We start from the raw sequence: 17,925 nt of genomic DNA on the forward strand, positions 1-17,925 counted from the left end.
AACAAAGGTAGGGTGTGGGGAGGTGGGGCAGCTCGGGGGCAGAAGAAAAAAAATGCCATCAAATCCTAGGAATTCAGACTAATGACTCGAAGGGCAGTTCAAATTTGTCAAGTCCGGGTCAAAAAACGTCTCAAAAGGTGCCTCTGAATTCGTTTTCAGGAAAAGGGTAAGGCCCGACCCAGCGCTGTGAGGGAGGCAAGCCGGCATGTGTATGAGCAGAGAAGTTCATTGTTATTAGCACGGCGCTCACTCCCAGCCTCGGAGCGGAGTCAGAGGCCCGGAAGGTCATGTGTCTCACAGCCTTGCTTTCCTGTCTGGGAATCAGGACTTGGGGCTGTGTGGACCCCGAGGCATGTTTGAGCCCCAGTGGACGCGTCTGCAGCAGCTGGGAAGTCCGCTCGCTTCGCTGGGATGTAGGTCCCTCCCCACGGCAGAGCTCCTGGGGACACGGCTGCCACCAAATGCTGGTTTGGTACCACTCAGGGCTCAGCTCACTAAACCAAAATTTTTTTTCTTTTTCTTTTTCTTTTTTTTTTTTTTTGTTGTTTTTAAACTTGGAAGGAATCTGCCAGTGAATCATCATCTCATATGCTATTTGATCCGTGTTTAATGTCTTTGGGAAGAAATAAAAACAGTAAGTCATTCTCAACATCAATGGCATCAGCCCGGCTCACACACGAGGCTCACAAATGGTGACGGGCCGGCTGCCCCTCGGTGGCCACGGCGGCTGCAGCCTTCGGTTGTCATTGGAGAGTGTGTGTATAATCAGGAGTGCAGACAGCTCACAGAAGCTGCCCTTTGCCATTTTTACTCTTTAAAAGAAAAGGTTTTTTTTCAGATTTATTCACTTTTGAGAGAGAGAGAGAGACAGAGCAGGAGCAGGGGAGGGGCGGAGAGAGAGAGGGAGACACAGAATCCGAAGCAGGCTCCAGGCTCCGAGCTGTCAGCACCGAGCCCGACGCGGGGCTTGAACTCACGGACCGTGAGATCACGACCTGAGCTGAAGTCGGACGCTCAACCGACCGAGCCACCCAGGCACCCCTGCCGGTTTTACTCTTTAAATCACAGCACCACAGAAGCCATAGATTGGGCAGGGAGAGTTGAGACCAAGGTACAAACTCACACACAGCCAGTGTCGATCAGCCTGCGTTCACAGGGCACGCAGCAGGTGAAAAACACAGCGCTAAGTGCTGGAGATACGCAGAAGGAGAAGAGGCTTTCGTGCTGCTTATTGTCCGGTTGGGAAGGCAAGGCACGGATGCCTTCCCTCTTTTCTAGGCCGAGTCAGCTCCCACACTAGCCGGACACCGAGCTCCCGTGCCGGACGGATAAGGGGGCGCAAAAGAAGGCAGCGTTCCGGGAGGAATCGACAGACTTGAGTGTTCGGGCTGCGGCCCACGTCCTCTCCTGCCCTCAACCCCCGGGGACACAGCGTTGAATTCCATTCACCCAGGGCACGGCTGGGAATAAGCCCACAACCGATTAGCACGGTGCATAAAACACAGGAAGGACACGGTGCTTGGCACTTGGGGAGAAGAAGCAAGTCGGGGAGGGAGGTCAGAAGGTCCGGCTGAGACCGCGCCCCCCCCCCCCCCCAGGTCCTCCCCAGGCCCAGCCCTTCCACAGTGATCTGCGGCCCACGGAGTCCATCATCCTGGCATTCCAGGCCTCCAAATTTCCCGTCCGTGACTTTCCGACCCAGCTCGTCTCTAACTTCAGAGAAAGAGCCAGTCTCCTGGACACGCTATAAGGCCCCAGGCACAGCCACCAGAGCAAACCTTTGTTAAGTATGTTCCCAGGGCGTCCTTCTCAGCTAGAAACCTACACATACGGCCTGTCAGGTCCAGGAATCGTCAAGGGGGCCACAGGACAGAACACGTGCAGTCTGGGCTGATCCGGAAATCCGGGCCTTGGGAAGAGAGGATCGGTGAGGGCCGCCCTGAGACGCCTGTGTCGCGGAGAAGGGGGGCCCTGTGTGGGCTCGGACCGAGCTCAGGGGGCCCCAGCCCAGGTGCCAGCAAGCAGCGAGATCGTGGGGACATGGCTCGACCACCCATCCATTCATTCACTGCAGAGGCTCCCTCTGTGTCCCGCCCTTTGGGCGCTGAGCACAGACTCACTGGCAGGGACGGCCCCCTTCCTACTTGTCTCTGCCTTTCCTCTCCACGACGCAACGAGAGACCTACCCGCGGCAGAGGCTCAGAGATGCCGACGGGCAGTGAGTTCCTGCCCGGTGCTGGCAATGCTGATTCGGGCCAGGACAACAGCCGCCCCCATCACACCCCCCGCCCCCGCCGCCCCCATCAGAATGCCAAGCCAAGTCTGCAGGCTCACGATGTGTGTGTGTGTGTGTGTGTGTGTGTCTGTGCAGGTGCACGCACTGTCGCCGGCATTTGCCCACAACGCTGGTCATGCAGGGTCTGCCCCTGTGGTTGAGGGGTGAAGGGGACGCCCACGGGAAGTGATATTGCAAAGTCATCCCAAGTCCCTGTAAAAATAACCCTCAACTGGCAACACAGGAAGGATTTCCCCTTTCCTAGCGTCCTGCCTCCAAACTGCAGCGGCCGCTACCTCAGAAAGGCCTGGAGAACGGCTCTCCGCGGGACCCAGCTGGAACCCGCAGACTAGGCAACACTTTAGGGGGGCGACAAGCCCAACACCCAGAGGGGAGGTTAGCCCGGGATCACGCTCTCCCGTCCTCTTCTGCAAAATCCCAAATCTCCATGCCCCAGGTAACCTAACATCTTCCAGAAGAACTGTGGTGAACCAAATCTCTGTGAGCAGCAACCATGAAATTTTCGCAGGGGCGGGGAGGGGGGGGGCCGTGTCACTACTTAAAGGACAAACTGCTTCCTTATTATGATATTTGTTACGGTGATCTGTGATCACTGATTACAACTCCCTGAAAGCTTAGAGGATGATTAGCATTTTTTTAGCAATATTTTCTTGTTTTTTTTTTTTCTTGTGTTTTCTTTCTTTTCTGTTTGTGTTTTTACAGAGGTAGAGAGAGCATCTCCAGCAGGCTGGATAGCAGAGCTCACGCGGGGCTCAATCTCACGACCCGTGAGATCATGACCTGAGCTGAAATCAAGAGCCGGACACTTAACCGACTGAGTCACCCAGGGGCTCCAGTAATGAAGTATTCTTTTAATTTTTTTGAACGTTTATTTATTTCTGAAAGAGAAAGAGAGCACGTGGGGGAGGGTCAGAGAGAGGGCGAGACACAGACTCCGAAGCAGGCTCCAGCCTCTGAGCTGTCGGCACAGAGCCCGATGCGGGGCTCGAACTCACAGACCTCGAGATCATGACCTGAGCCGAAGTCGGATGCTTAACCGACTGAGCCACCCAGGTGCCCCGGTAGTTTTAAATTAAGGTATATACACTGGTGGGTTTTTTTAGACCTAATGCTATTTCACACTCAGTAGACTACAGTATTGTATAAACATAACTTTCATATGCACTGGGAAACCACAACATTCATTGACTTGCTTTATTGGGATATTTGCCTGACTGCGGTGCTCTGGAACCGAATCTGCAGGGTCTCCGAGGCGTGCCTGCACACAGGCAACGTCCAGGGAGCACAGAGCCAGATTTTCCCCCTCCCATCTTGCAGCTCCCGTAGAGCTGAGGAAGGAAGGAGGGGAAGCTGGTGAAGGCAGCACCTTCCACACTAATCTATCCCCTGAGGCAGAGGCCCCGCCTGGGGCTCCGGTCCCAACCCCAGAAGCACGGTCCCAATCCCAGGGAACACGGTCCCAACCCCCAGGAGCATGGTCCCAACCCTGGGAGCACGTTCACAAGGGGGAACAGGACGGATGAGAGAAGGAAGGGCAGGGTGGTGGGAGAAACACTCCTCCCTCAGGAAGACCAAGGCAGAGGGCACACCCCCAACATCCACACAAGCGAGGCGGAGCCCCCCCCCCCCCCGCCACCACCCGGGGGATGCAGGCTTCCTCGGGGGACAGTCAGCAAGGAGAAGTGTGGGGATGTCTGGGCCTGGTCTGAAAGCGACAACGCGACAACGTTCGGGGGCTGCTGGGAGTCTGCCGGTCTGACCTGCTAACGCTCATGTCCGCTCAAAGGGAAGCAGCAGCCTGGCACCTGCCTCCCGGCCTTGCTGCCCCCCTCGGGCACGCCGGCTCTCGTGCTGGGCACCCAGCAACCTTAAGGGGCTTTATTAGGGTGGAAATACGCACACTTCAATAGGTCTGGGGTCCAAATCTTAGCCTCACGGCTGAGCGTTAAAGGGGATTCCTTCTGGGTGGGAAGGTGAGAATTACATGCTTCTAGGATCTAGAAGGTGGGCTCTCCCGGGCTGGGCCTGGCCCCTCCCCCGTGCTGCCTCCTTCTGTCTTTGGCAACAGACCCCACACCCCTGGCCTCCACTGATGCTCACAGCACTGGGGTGGGCAGGGCAGGGCAGGGCAGGGCAGGGCCGATGACTAATGACAGACACTGTCATAATTACCAGAAGCCGGGGAGAAGGAAGAGGAAGACAGGCTGTGAGGCAGCTGAGGCTCCCCCCCAACCCCCACCCCTGCCGGCCTCCACTCTAACAACTACCCCAAGAGGGAGGTGTGACTAATCGTCTTACAGAGGAGACTTGGACTTGGGGAGGCTGTTAAATGCACCCAGTAGGATCTGGAGGACACAAACCCAAAGCCAGAGGCCTTTCTCCCACTCACCACCTACTTCCTCACTCGGGAACAGGGCCGAACACGGAGCCCGGCAAGAGCGACAGACGCCACAGCAGAGGCTGCGGGGTCCTGGGCCCTCGGGAGGGCTTGTTCAGTGCCCAGCCAGCACCTCCTGGCGGGGGAGCCAACAGGTGGCACAGGAGCCCTCCAGAGTGCCTCTAGAGGACAGAGGACAGGTAACAGGTGCAGCCCTGGGGTCAGGACGGCGTTCGAACATTACAGGCATTTTGCTTCCCCGGGATCCTGCCTAGAACCCAAAGCAGGCGGTGGCCTGAGATGGGGCCAGGAGGGTGGTGGATTTCAAAGAGACCAAGAGTTGGCAGGTCATGCTAATTACTGTGGACTTGACCCCCTGACTGAGGGGAGAGCAGCTGGGCTCCGGGTCTGGGGGGCCGGGCCTGGTCAGGGCCTTGCCGTGCTGGCGGACAAGAGGATCACGGGGCTGTGGGCGAGAAAGGGGTTCCCGTGGTCGGTCTTTTGGGGAGGCGGGAAGGGCGGCAGAGTGGAGGGGCTGGGGGAAGTCCACGAGAGGGCAGAGAAAAGCCTGGAAGGACACAGGTGGGGCCAGAGAAGGGGGCAGCATTTGCACCAAGCTTTCAGAGGCCCCAGTGAGACCATGGGGAGGGCTGGGGGCGAAGGGAGGTGGGGGTGGGGAGGCTCGGCCCCGGGGCCCTGGGAAGGCAGCTCTTTCCCCTCTGTGGGAGGGGGAGGTGGGCAGGACCTAGGAGGTGGGAGCTTTCGGGAATGCCCTATTCCCGTCACTGGATACATTCCCAAATCAAAGCACCCGAGGTCAAAGGACCTACGAGAAAGACGGGCCAGCTTAGGGCGAGAGCTGAGCTGATCACGGGACCTGGGTAGGTTCTTTCCATCTCAGAGCCTCAGGTTCCTGACCACCTCGGGTGTCCTGGGCAGGCTGTCCCCTGCTCCCCGACTTCTGGTCTTCCCTGCTCTTCCCACTGAGCTGGGTGAAATCCCCGTCCGCCAGCCGCAGGCAGGACCCCACAGAGTGGTAGAACCCCCCCCCTCCCCGCCCGCCCGTCCTCACCTGCTTCCAGACCCACGCGGCCTCCCAAAGTGACTTACCCAAGGCCAAGCGGAGGCGGAGACAGCCGGGACCAGAAACTCCGGGGGCTGGTTCCACGTCCTTGTCTGGGCCGCTAGACCATGCCCTGGAAGGGAGGAACAACAGGTCACTTAGGGTGCAGACACCCCTGGCCCAGAGCCCACTGCCTTTCCGGTTGCTTCTGTGCACTTACCGGGGGGAACTATAGCTTTTGCAAGCCCCACACTAAGCACAGGAAAGCCCTGGGTTCCTGGGAGCCACTGAGGCCAGGGGCCACGAGCACTGGGAGGGAGGAAAGTCCCCACCATACTGATGGGACGAGTCTCCCAGTGGGACCCCGGCCACCCCTTGGGTGAGGCCACCGGCTATCACAAGCCTGGCGCAAACGCCGGGTGTGGCCCTTGGCCACGGCCTCTGTGGTCTGCACACCCGGGGCTCGGGCTCTGGCTGCATCACTGGGTCACTGCGGCCCGTCACCACGCCGCCTGCGGCCCGACCCGACGCTCTGGCCCACAGGGTCACCGTAAGGGCCCTGAGGGTTGTGCACGGGGTGGGCTCACGGGGGCTCCACCAGCCAAGCTCCCGTCCTGCACGCAAGAAAGGTCAGATGGCATCGCCAACCTCTAGCCAACGGTTCCCGGAGTCACGGGGTCACGATGGGAAGACACGCCCACGCACCACGGGCATCCTGGGTGCCCCGACCAATCCCCGCCTTCAACCACCACCACCAGTTTCTCGCACATTACAAACACCCTGCATGCGTGGCTAACTGACGGCCGACCTCCTCCTTCACCCCTTTCGGCTGCACCCTGTACATAAAGATGAAGTGTAATTATAAAATCCTCGTGGTTACCACTGCCCGCTGCCAGGTGCCGTACGAAAAGCTTTCTGTGCATAATCTATTTGCAATAACCTATTAATCCTCCCATCAACCTATGAGGTGGGCATCATTAGTAACCCTGCGGTACAGATGGGGAAACTGTGGCAGAGCGAGACCGGAGCCCAGGCAGTCCCGGGCTCTCCCACCCGGGGCCACACGGCCTTCCCCCCGCCCCGGCTGGCTCCTTCTCGATCTCCAGTGCCCTCTCACGCCGTCTCCGCACCTGCCAGCCCATTTGTCTTCCCGATCCAAACACGTTTCTCAGCTATTTTCTCAGAACGCACGGTCCTCTCCTACAATGGTCACCGTTTATACGCCCTCGCTGCAGTGGTCCCGAGGACCGGAGCCAAGTAGCTCCTTCACCCCCAGAAAACAGGGCCCCCGGGCCGTGCAGGTACCCGGGGGGCCCCCCTCGCTCCTTTGCTCCTGCGAAATAAAGGGCTGGGTCTGCTCCCAATGGACCGTGAGCTCCAGGAGGGCGGGAAGGCACTGTCTTCACTTCCGTGCTGCCGGTACGCAACAGGCGCCCAGTAAATAATCGGTGTTTGACCAGTGAGTGCCCCCAAACTCATCACATGGACATTATTGAAAGCAGAGCGCACTTCGCTCCATTAAAATTCTACCCTGTCGCAGCGATACAGAACGTACGTGCCGATTACATTATTTAAGTTCAGGGCTGGGATTTAAGACATGGAAGAGAAAAGCCATACGTCGTCTTCCCATCAGAAATTCTCACTGGAAGGTCACTGTGCTTTTAGAGAGCACCACACACACACACACACACACACACACACACACACACGGTACTTTGTGTATATACTTTATTTCATTATATAGTGTGAATTTGTTAAAAGAGACTTTATTTTTTTTCTTTAAAAAATTTTTTTGACGTTTTTTTATCTATTTTTGAGACAGAGAGAGACAGAGCATGAACAGGGGAGGGGCAGAGAGAGAGGGAGACACAGAATCGGAAGCGGGCTCCAGGCTCTGAGCCGTCAGCCCAGAGCCCGACGCGGGGCTCCAACTCACGGACCGCGAGATCGTGACCTGAGCCGAAGTCGGACGCTTAACCGACTGCGCCACCCAGGCGCCCCAATTCTTTATTTATTTTTGAGATTGAGACAGCGTGTGAGCAGGGAAGGGGCAGAGAAAGAGGGAGACAGAATCCGAAGCAGGCTCCAGGCTCCGAGCGGTCAGCACAGAGCCCGCCGCGGGGCTCGAACCCACGAACCGTGAGATCGTGACCGGAGACGAAGTTGGCCGCTCAACCGACTGAGCCACCCAGGCGCCCCACGTCCCATAGTTTTAAAAGACACTTTCAAATCGACGATCTGAGCGAAGTTATCTTGCACCCGGGAAGCCGGCTTTGACACTCAAGGAGGTCAAGCCCCAGATGGGGTCAAAGGTCCTCCCCAAAGTCACCTTTGTGAAACCCTGTAAACGGCTGGCGGCAGGATGTGCTAGAAGCTTTGTGTCCAGTCATCATTTTATCATCCTGCCCTTTTAACGGTCCTAGCAGGGAAAGCCCATTCTCACCCTCGGTTGACAAGAGGAGCAAACACACTCAGGGACCCTGGCCACGGTTCCACGAGCCGAAGCAGGATGGCTGCCCAAAACGCCAATCCCTAAACCCATGCTCTGTGCTTTCCAGACGCCCTCATGAATTACAGGGGCTTATAGGAGACTGTGGGAATGCAGTGAGCGAGCCCCCGCCGGTCAGGGGGGCTCTGGAGCCCGAGTAGGCGCTCCCCCAGCCCACACCCCTCTCCGCGGGACCCTGCCCTCCAGGACACACACCACGGCCACACCGCGTGATCAATGCCACCACACCTCGCCTGGGTGCAGGTCAGCTGGCTGTGGGCTACAAAGGCCCCGCCATTTCCAGCCTCCCAGAGTCAGTCCTGAACAGCCAACGCGCTCGGTGACGAGCCCCGTGCCCCGAATGCCAGACGAGAACATCTCCAATCCACACAGACGCCTTCTACCACAGTTGCTCCTGTCTCACTGGGACACGCGCCAGCTCTCCCGGGGAAAGTACTGGGTGGCAGGAGAGCAGGGAAGAAGTCCGGTTCCGGCGGGCCTCTGCCGCTGAGCGGCCCTGTGACTTGGCCACGCCCTGTCATCTCTGCCATTCCGTTTCCCCCAGCCGTGACAAAAGCCTGTGGCCTGCATGCCCTCAGAGGCTGGGCCAGCTCCGACACCAGGCTTCCCAGCAGAAGGAGGGTCCACCAGTCCAGAGTCCTTGAGGGCTCTGGCTCCCCAGCTGCTTGGGAACACTCCAGGAACTCAATTGCAAATTTCCTCCTGGCTCTATCGCTAAGCCACAGGGGCTCCCCGGCCGCCAGCTTTCCCGTGACAGACAAAGATTACAGTCGTCGCCCAAGACTGAATCAAGTAGCAGAAGTCATTATGCAGAAATAATTATGCGGAGTGATGTCTGGTCGCTCCTGATTTCTGCCTAGCGATTGCGCTCCAAGCGGTCTGCCTCTTCCTCTCCGGGAGAGCTAACTGCAGAGGCCTGGGGGATCCAGACGTACTGGGCACGATCCCCCGGCTCCAAACTCGTGCCGGGTGGGGCACCAGCATCCTGGGTTAAGGTTCTCTGGGAGGCCCTTCTGCTGAGCACTTGGGAGAGAGGAGACATAGAACTTCCCCAGCCCCTTGCTCACGTCAGACATAAGATACCTCCTTCTCGTAGATTGGGGTCTCTGGGCGGTGACCTGGGCAATGACCAGGCCTGACCTATTCTTGTCCTCCCAGCTTCTAGCACACAGAAGGGCCTCGGGAGAGCAGGGAGAGGGACAGCATAGACGGCTGTGTGGCCAGACCACCCGGGCTCCAATCCTTTTTTTTTTAATGTCTATTTATTTTTGAGACAGAGAGAGACAGAGCATGAATGGCGGAGGGTCAGAGAGAGAGGGAGACACAGAATCGGAAGCAGGCTCCAGGCTCTGAGCTGTCAGCACAGAGCCCGATGCGGGGCTCGAACCCACAGACCGCGAGATCGTGACCTGAGCCGAAGTTGGACGCTCAACCGACTGAGCCACCCAGGCGCCCCCACCCGGGCTCCAATCCTAGCTCTACTGTTCCCTCTACTGCCTGGCTGTGTGACCCTGATCCACTAGTGAACTTCTCTCTGCCTCAGTTTCTAGGTATGTGGAGTGGAGATGGTAATAACGCTACCTAGTTGATCAACGGTGTATAAAAACTGCATGAGCTAATGCACAGAAAGATGCCTGGCACGTAGGGAGAACCCAGTCAATGTCAACAAGCACTGAACGGCCACAAAGAACATGATCATCAGGAGCTAAGCCACTAGAGAGACATACGCGACCAAAACCTACTCCAGAAAAATCTGGAAGATCTGAAAGAAAGAGACAATCCGAAATGCCTATAAGCAGGCAAGAGCTTGAATTCGTAATCAAAATATTACTCGCGCACAGGAAAGCCCAGACCCAGATGGCTTCACTGCCCACTTCTATAAACATTTCAAGAATCAATACCAATTCTCACAAACTCATCCAAAAAAAACAGAAAAAGAGGGAACACTTCCCAACTTGTCCTATAAAGCAGATACTGGCCCGGACATCAAAAGCAGACAAACTTCACAAGAGAAGAAAGATAGAGATCAGTGGCCCTAATGGACATGAATGTAACCCCCTCCCCCCAAAAAAATCAACAAGATACTAGCATACCAAATCCAGCAACATAAAGAATAAAAAGAATTATACGTCATGACCAAGTGGGATTTATCTCAGGAATGCAAGGTTGGTTTACCATCTGAAAATCAACTCCTGTAGTACATCCTATCAATAAAATAAAAAGCAAAAATCACAGGCTTTTCTCCAGTGACACAGAAAAAGTACTTGACAAAATCCAACACGGTTTCATAATAAAAACACTAAATAATCCAGGAGTAGAAGGGAACTAGAGTTATCTGTAAAAATATATATATATAAAAAAAAAAAAAAAAAAAAAAAAAAAAAACACCTCACAGCTAGGGTGCCTGGGTGGCTCAGTGGTTAAGCACCTGACTTTTGATCTCATCTCAGGTCATGATCTCACGGTTCATGGGTTCGAGCCCCATGTGGGGTTCTGTGCTGACCGTGCAGAGTCTGCTTGGAATTGTGTCTCTCTCCCTCTCTCTCTCTCTCTGCCCCTTCCCTGCTCGCTCGCTCTCAAAAATAAAACAAAGTAAACATTAAAAAAAAAAAAAAAAAAAAAAAAAACCTCACAGCTAACATCATAGTCAATGGTAAAGGACTAGATGCTTCTCCCTACGATCAGGAGTGAGACAACGATGCCCACTGTGACCATTGCTATTCGGCAGTATATTAGAGGCTCTAAACAGGACAATAAGGCAAGGGAAAGCAGTGTGAGATTAGAAAAGAAGACACAAAACTATCTCTATTTGCAGATGCCATTACCTTATATATAGAAGATCCTAAAGGTTCCACTAGAAAAATGAACAGTTCAGCAAGATTGCTGATTTTTGCTTTTCATGTTATTGATATGATGTACTACATTAATAAGATAAGATCGATATACAAAACTCAGCTGTATTTCTATACATTTGCAATGAAAAATCCAAAAATGGAATTAAGAAAACAATTCCAGGGGCGCCTGGGTGGCTCAGTCGTTTAAGCGTCCGACTTCGGCACAGGTCGTGATCTCACGGTCTGTGAGTCCGAGCCCCGCGTTGGGCTCTGTGCTGACGGCTCAGGGCCTGGAGCCTGGTTTGGATTCTGTGTCTCCCTCTCTCTGCCCCTCCCCTGCTTGCTGTCTCTCTTTCTCTCACTCAAAAATAAATAAACATTTAAATTTTTTTAAAAAAAGAAAACAATTCCATTAGCAAGAGCATCAAAAAGAATAGAACAGGAACGAATTTAACAAGAGAAGTACAGAACTTATACTTGGAAAGCTACAAAATACTGTAGAAAAAAAAAGAAAATCTAAATAATTGGGGAAATATCCCATGTTCATGGATCAGAAGACCTAACATCGTTAAAATGGCAACACTCCCCAAACTTATCTAGAGATTCAGGACATCCCCCCATCAGAATCCCAGCTTACTTCTTTGCAGAAATTGACAAGCTGATTCTAAATTTCATATGGATGCGGGGGTGCCTGGGTGGCTCTGTTGGTTAAGTGTCCGACTCTTGGGTTTCAGATCAGGTCATGATCTCACGGTTAGTGGGTTTGAGCCCCACATCGGGCTCCACACTGACAGCATGGGGCCTGCTTGGAATTCTCTCTATCTACCTGCTGGTCCCCATTTGTGCACCTGTCTCTCTCTAAATAAAAATTAAAAAAAAAAAAATAAATTTCATATGGAATGGCAGAGGACCCAGGATAGCCAGAACAATCCTGAAGGAGGACAACATAAGGACTCACATCTCAATTTCAAAACTTACTACAAATCAATAATAACCAAGATGGGGGGCGCCTGGGTGGCGCAGTCGGTTAAGCGTCCGACTTCAGCCAGGTCACGATCTTGCGGTCCGTGAGTTCGAGCCCCGCGTCAGGCTCTGGGCTGATGGCTCAGAGCCTGGAGCCTGTTTCCGATTCTGTGTCTCCCTCTCTCTCTGCCCCTCCCCCGTTCATGCTCTGTCTCTCTCTGTCCCAAAAATAAATAAACATTGAAAAAAAAAAAAATAATAACCAAGATGGTGTAGTACTGGCCCAAGGACAGACATACAGATCAATGAAACAGAACCAGGAATCCATAAATAAACTCACACATCTTTGGTCAGCTGATGTTGAATAAGTGTGCCAAGATAGGGAAAGAATATCTTCTCAACAAATGGTGCTGGGACAAAACTGGATAAGCCACACACAAAAGAATGAAGCTGGGCCCCCACCTCACATCGTATACAAAAATTAACTCAAAATGGGTCAGAGAACTCAATGTAAAAGCTAAATCTATAAAGCTCTTAGGAAAAAAAAAACACATAGGGCTAAATCTTCATTAATTTTGGATTTGGCAAAGGATTCTTAGCTAGGACACCAAAAGCCCAAACAACCAGATAAGATAAATAGGACGACTTGTCCTTCGGGGACACAGACAAGAAAACAAAAAGACAGCCCACAAAATGGGTGAAAATATTTGCAAATAAGTTTACTGATAAAGCATTTGTATCTAGAATATATAAAGAACTCTTACAATTCAATAGAAAGACGTATAACCCAACTAAAGTATGGGCAAAGGATGCGAATACACATTTATCTGAAGAAGATATATAAAGGACCAATAAAACACACGAAAAGGTGCTCAACATCATTAGTTATTGGGGAAATACAAATCAAAAGCACAATAAGATACCGCTTGGTACCCACTAAGATTTCTGGAATCAAAAAGTCAGACCGATACAAGTGCCGACAAGGATTTGGAGAATCAAAACCCACATTGCTGTTGGGAATTCAGTGCTTTGAAAGCAGTCTGGCCGTTTCTCAAATGATTAAACATACGGTTATCATATGTTTATCACATGGTTTATCATATGTTCCGGTAACCCGGAAACTCAGTTCCTGAGTATACGCCCAAGAGCTATGAAAACATACGGCCACACACAGACTCTTACGCAACGTTCTCAGCAGCACTGTTCATAATATCCAAAAGGTGGGAACAACACAAATGTCCGTCAACACACGCATGAGAACAAAATGTGGTTATATTTCTACCGTAGAATATTATTCAGCCATGAAAAGAAACAAAGTATTGGCACATGTCACAACACAGATGAACCCCGAACTACTACGCTAAGCGAAGAGACCAGACACAAAAGGATAAATATGGCCTGATTCCATTATATAAGATGTCCAGAACAAGAAATCTATAGAGACAGAAGGTAGATTTGTGGTTTCTCAGGGCTGGGGGATGGGAGGATAGGAAGGGGGTAGCTAAAGGGTATGGGGTTTCCTTTCAGGATGATAGAAATATTCTAAAATTGACTGCAGTGATGGTTGCACATATGTGTAAATGCACTAAAAACCACTGCATTGCATTTTTTTAAACGTTTATTCATTTTTGAGGGACAGAGTATGAGGGGGGAGGGGCAGAGAGACAGAGAGAGGGAGAGAGAGAGAGAGAGAGAGAGAGAATCTGAAGCAGACTCCAGGCTCTGAGCTGCCCAGCACAGAGCCCGATGCGGGGCTCGAACCCACAAATTATGAGGCTATGACCAGAGCTGAAGTCAGACGCTTAACTGACTGAGCCACCCAGGCGCCCCTGCATTGCATACTTTAAATGGGTGAATTACATGGCATGTTGAGTTACATCTCAATAAAGCTGTTGATATCTAAAATTGTTTTTAAACATTTATTTATTTTTGAGAGACAGAGAGAGACAGAGCACGAGCGGGGGAGGGGCAGGGGAGAGCCAGATGCAGAATCTGAAGCAGCTCCAGGCTCTGAGCCATCAGCACCGACCCCGATGCCGGGCCGAACTCATGCGCTGGGAGATCGTGACCTGAGCGGAAGTCGGACGCTTCACCACCTGAGCCGAGCCGCCCAGGGGCCCCTCCCTAGCTGTTAACATTTTTAAAAAAGGACCCTAAGTCAGTGTCTCGGGTACTTCCGTACCCCCGAGAGCAGCAGGGCAAAGAGCAGACCCACGGGAGCACACTTCCCACTGCTGGTGCCTCAGCTCCCCTCACCCCCCCACACCAGAACCCGGCGGCCTCAAATCTGGGGACATGGCCCCCAGGAATACGCTGCACAACGGCCTCGGAGGCCCCCACCCCCGACACAGCACGCACTCGACTCGCATGCTGAGTGCCCCACACGAGGGTTAGGTGCAGGGACGACAGTCCCACTTCTGAGGAGCCCACGGCCCCCTGGGGGACGCTCAGGTGTGTGCCAGATTGCGGGGGGTGGGGAACGCGTGGACACAAGCTCTCTGGATCTCTCTGGAGTCGGGGGGAGATCCAACCCACTGCAGGGAGCGGGGGGCAGCCCCCCAGGATGTGCGCGCAGTCCAGTCTGGGGGAGGCTCCAGTGAACGCTCCGTGCGGGACCGGTCACTTGCGGAACAACGGGAAGAGAGCAGGCCACTTCAGGCCCCGACCTCCGCCAGGCTGGCCAACCCCTCGGCACCTCATCTTCCCCACCCGAGCACGTCCGCGGAGGCCCCCAGCGACGTGAATTTTCACAGGATAAGGACCCTGCGTCTCCAGCGCCCAGCCTGCATGCCCCACGATTCCAGCCACTCAGCAACTAGACTGAACGTCACAAGGGGCGACTCTGTGCCGGGCACTGGGGACACCCGACTGTTGTCAAGCACCCTGCCTTCCAAGGGCTTACCTTCCGGTCACAAAACACAAATGGCGGGGTGGGGGTGGGTGGGGGGGCCGAGAGAATGGATGAAGGGGGTCAGGGTTAAAAAAGGAATTCACACGCACAGATCGAAGCTGCATGCCACGACTGCCGTGGGTGGGGAGAATTGGAGGCACTGGGACGACCACCTCGGGCTCTGTGCCACCTCTCAGCTGGCACCAGAAATAAGGAGCATCTTAGGACCAAGCCACAGAGGCCAGGGGTCGTGTGATCATGTGTAGAGACAGAGATTCTCAGAGAGCTGGAAGGAGAAGGAGGAGGGCTGGGGTCGCCCTCAGGGGGTTCCCACTCATGCCAATGACCAAGGCCACATTCCAACCCAAGGGGGTTCAGCAGCCAGACATACTCTTTCTTCTAAGAGCCTCTGCCTTCCTGTCTACCCGCCAACAATGGGTCTCTCTCGAACTTGTCCGGTGCAGTAGAGGAACCCACTCCTCCTGTCTGCCTCTCTCAGGGTCAGCGTTCAGATCTTTAGCGCATGTTCTAAGAGTTGTTCCCCACCCCTGACTCCCAGCACCCCCAGCACGAAGGAAAACGGACCAGGGAAACGCCCTAGAGATCGTTCTGGCATTTTGGTTGTGTGTCCCTGCCCCCCAGCATCCATTCTGTCTTCTAACAGCAACATTCCTCATTTCCTCTTAAGGGTCCACGCTGCCCCCATTCCCAACTTGCTGGACCCAAAGCGGGGCCCCTTCGTCTTTCCACCACAGAGGGAGCTCTCTCCCTCTCTCCCACGGCCATCTGTCCCGACAACAGGGATGGCTGGAGATTCCCACCGCCATCAGCTGCCCTGCCCCAGGGGATGACCTTCCAGACAGCACACGGGGCCCCCCGAGAACAGGGGGCAGCGTGGGGGTGCAGGTACCTTGGCAGTGTCCTAACCCAGTCCACCCGGGACTCCTCGGTGTTGTGAAATATTAAATTCCCTTCTTTGCTTTTGGGGCGCCTGGGTGGCTCAGCCGGTTAAGCGTCTGACTTCGGCTCAGGTCACGATCGCACAATTCATGGGTTCGAGCCCCACGTCGGGCTCTGTGCAGACAGCTCAGAGCCTGGAGCCTGCTTCGGATTCTGTCTCCCTTCTCTCTGCCCCTCCCCCGCTCTCTCTCTCTCTCTCTCTCAGAAATAAACATCAAAAAATTTTAAATTCCCTTCTGTGCTTTAACCCACTTTGAAACAGTTTTTCTAGCCCTTTCGACAGAGTCTGAACTGATGGAAGATGCTTGCTCTTCTTCAGAAAGTAAGTAAGACGGAATCTCACCTTCCTCCAGGTTTCACTGTTCTGCTGAAGGACCTTTAAATGTCCTCATCTTCCTTCTTTCATTAGAGACAGCCTTCCCAAAACTGTCTTCCAAGGAAAATTCGTCTGGGGTGCTGTGCCTTACAAAATGTAACAGGTAAGAGATGCCCCGCGGTCACGTAAATGTGCAAATGACTTCCTTTCACAAAGTTAAATTGGTTTCCTGACTGCAGGATTCCTTTAACATACGACTGATTTATTTAACTGCAATATTTGTGACTAAGATTTCTGTGCTAAATCTTTAAGGGAGGATAACAATATGCCTGACTCCCCCCGGTGTGTGCAGCTGGGGAAATCTTATTTTCACTGTGTAACCGTGGGGCGAGATTACACGAAATACATTTCAGAAAATGGATCCAGCTGGAATTTCAGACTTTTTCCTATTCCAAACTGCTTAGCATTTAGGGGTCTTTTGATTTTCCTACCTGAGCCTTTTGGTTAAAAAAAAATAAAAAGAGAAAGAAAGAAAAAATTGCATTTCATTTTAAGCACAGTTGTTGCAGAAGAATTTTGAAAACCAGAGATACCAGGCACGGGGGAAAAGGAGGGGATAAGAACCTTGGACTAAGAGGCAGCAGAGAAGTGAGGTCTCTGAGATTCTCCAGCCCTCCAACGTGCTGCATTGTCTTAAGACATAAAATTCAGGTTTGTTTGCTCCTGACTCTCCCGGAAAGAAAATAAAATGGCTCATTGACCATTCACAAAATGCTTGGAACCTCCTGAGTCCTGGCCGCTGCCACCTGCCTCCCCCATGCCCCCCCCCTCGCCCCCCTCCGATGCCACCGACCCCTGGACCAGAGGCCATAGAAACGCTGCACTGGTATTCCTCTCAGCGTCTGAGGCGCATCCTGTTCTGGACAGAGAAGGAAGCAAAAGCAAGCCTTTGCCAACATCACAACAATGAGGCAGCCACAGGGGAAACACAGGAGAAACACAAGTGCGCCCCAGGGAGGTGGAGAGCAGAAACCCGAACTTGATCCACAGTTTCTATTTGGGGGCACATTGTGCCCACAGACACACCCACTGTCCGCAGTCTCAGCCCGGGAACAAGCCTTGCATCTCTGCAGCAGAGGGGCCCCTAGAAAGCCTGGGCCCCAGCAGCCAGGCCTCCCTCCACCCCGCAGGGCCACCTCGCCTGCCCCGTACATCGACCTCCGCCCACGATTTCACTCGGGAGGGAAAAGGTTCAGCTGCAGAGAAGAGTAACAAAGAAAAAGGAGAGGGAAACCCATGCATCTTGTCGATTCTGCAGTTGGGCAAGCAGGGCCTCGCCCAAGAGTACGGCGCCGGGGAGGAGCCAGCCCAACCTCCCAGGGGGACTCAGGTTCCAGGTGGTCAGGCTGCGTGTCCCCTTGCTGGTCAGCCGTCCCCTGAGCTGGGCCACAGGACTCTCTGCCTTAAATGTTCTGAGTGCTCTGTTAATAATGATGTTGGTAGGGGGCGCCTGGGTGGCTCAGTCAATTTGATTTCGGCTCTTGGTTTCGGCTCAGGTCATGATCTCGCGGTTCACGGGTTCGAGCCCCACGTCGGGCTCTGTGTTGACAGTGCAGAGCCTGCTTGGGATCTTCTCTCTCTCTCTCAAAATAAATACGTAAAACTTAAAAAAAAAAAAAAAAAGAATGATGTTGGAGGAAATAGAAAAGGTTTGGGA

At 53.6% G+C, this 17,925-nt stretch overlaps 1 protein-coding gene across 2 annotated transcripts in view; it reads right to left on the reverse strand.

The window, feature by feature from the left end:
• Positions 1-17,925, reverse strand: part of HPCAL1 (hippocalcin like 1) — a 105,113-nt gene that overhangs the window by 18,991 nt on the left and 68,197 nt on the right. For both annotated transcript variants that reach the window (XM_045447746.1, XM_045447747.1), the window contains exon 2: positions 5,784-5,869. The gene's annotated coding sequence lies outside the window, so the exon portion shown is untranslated. The remainder of the gene's footprint in view (positions 1-5,783; positions 5,870-17,925) is intronic.

Source organism: Leopardus geoffroyi, chromosome A3, assembly GCF_018350155.1.
Source record: "Leopardus geoffroyi isolate Oge1 chromosome A3, O.geoffroyi_Oge1_pat1.0, whole genome shotgun sequence".
Lineage (NCBI taxonomy): Eukaryota > Metazoa > Chordata > Mammalia > Carnivora > Felidae > Leopardus > Leopardus geoffroyi.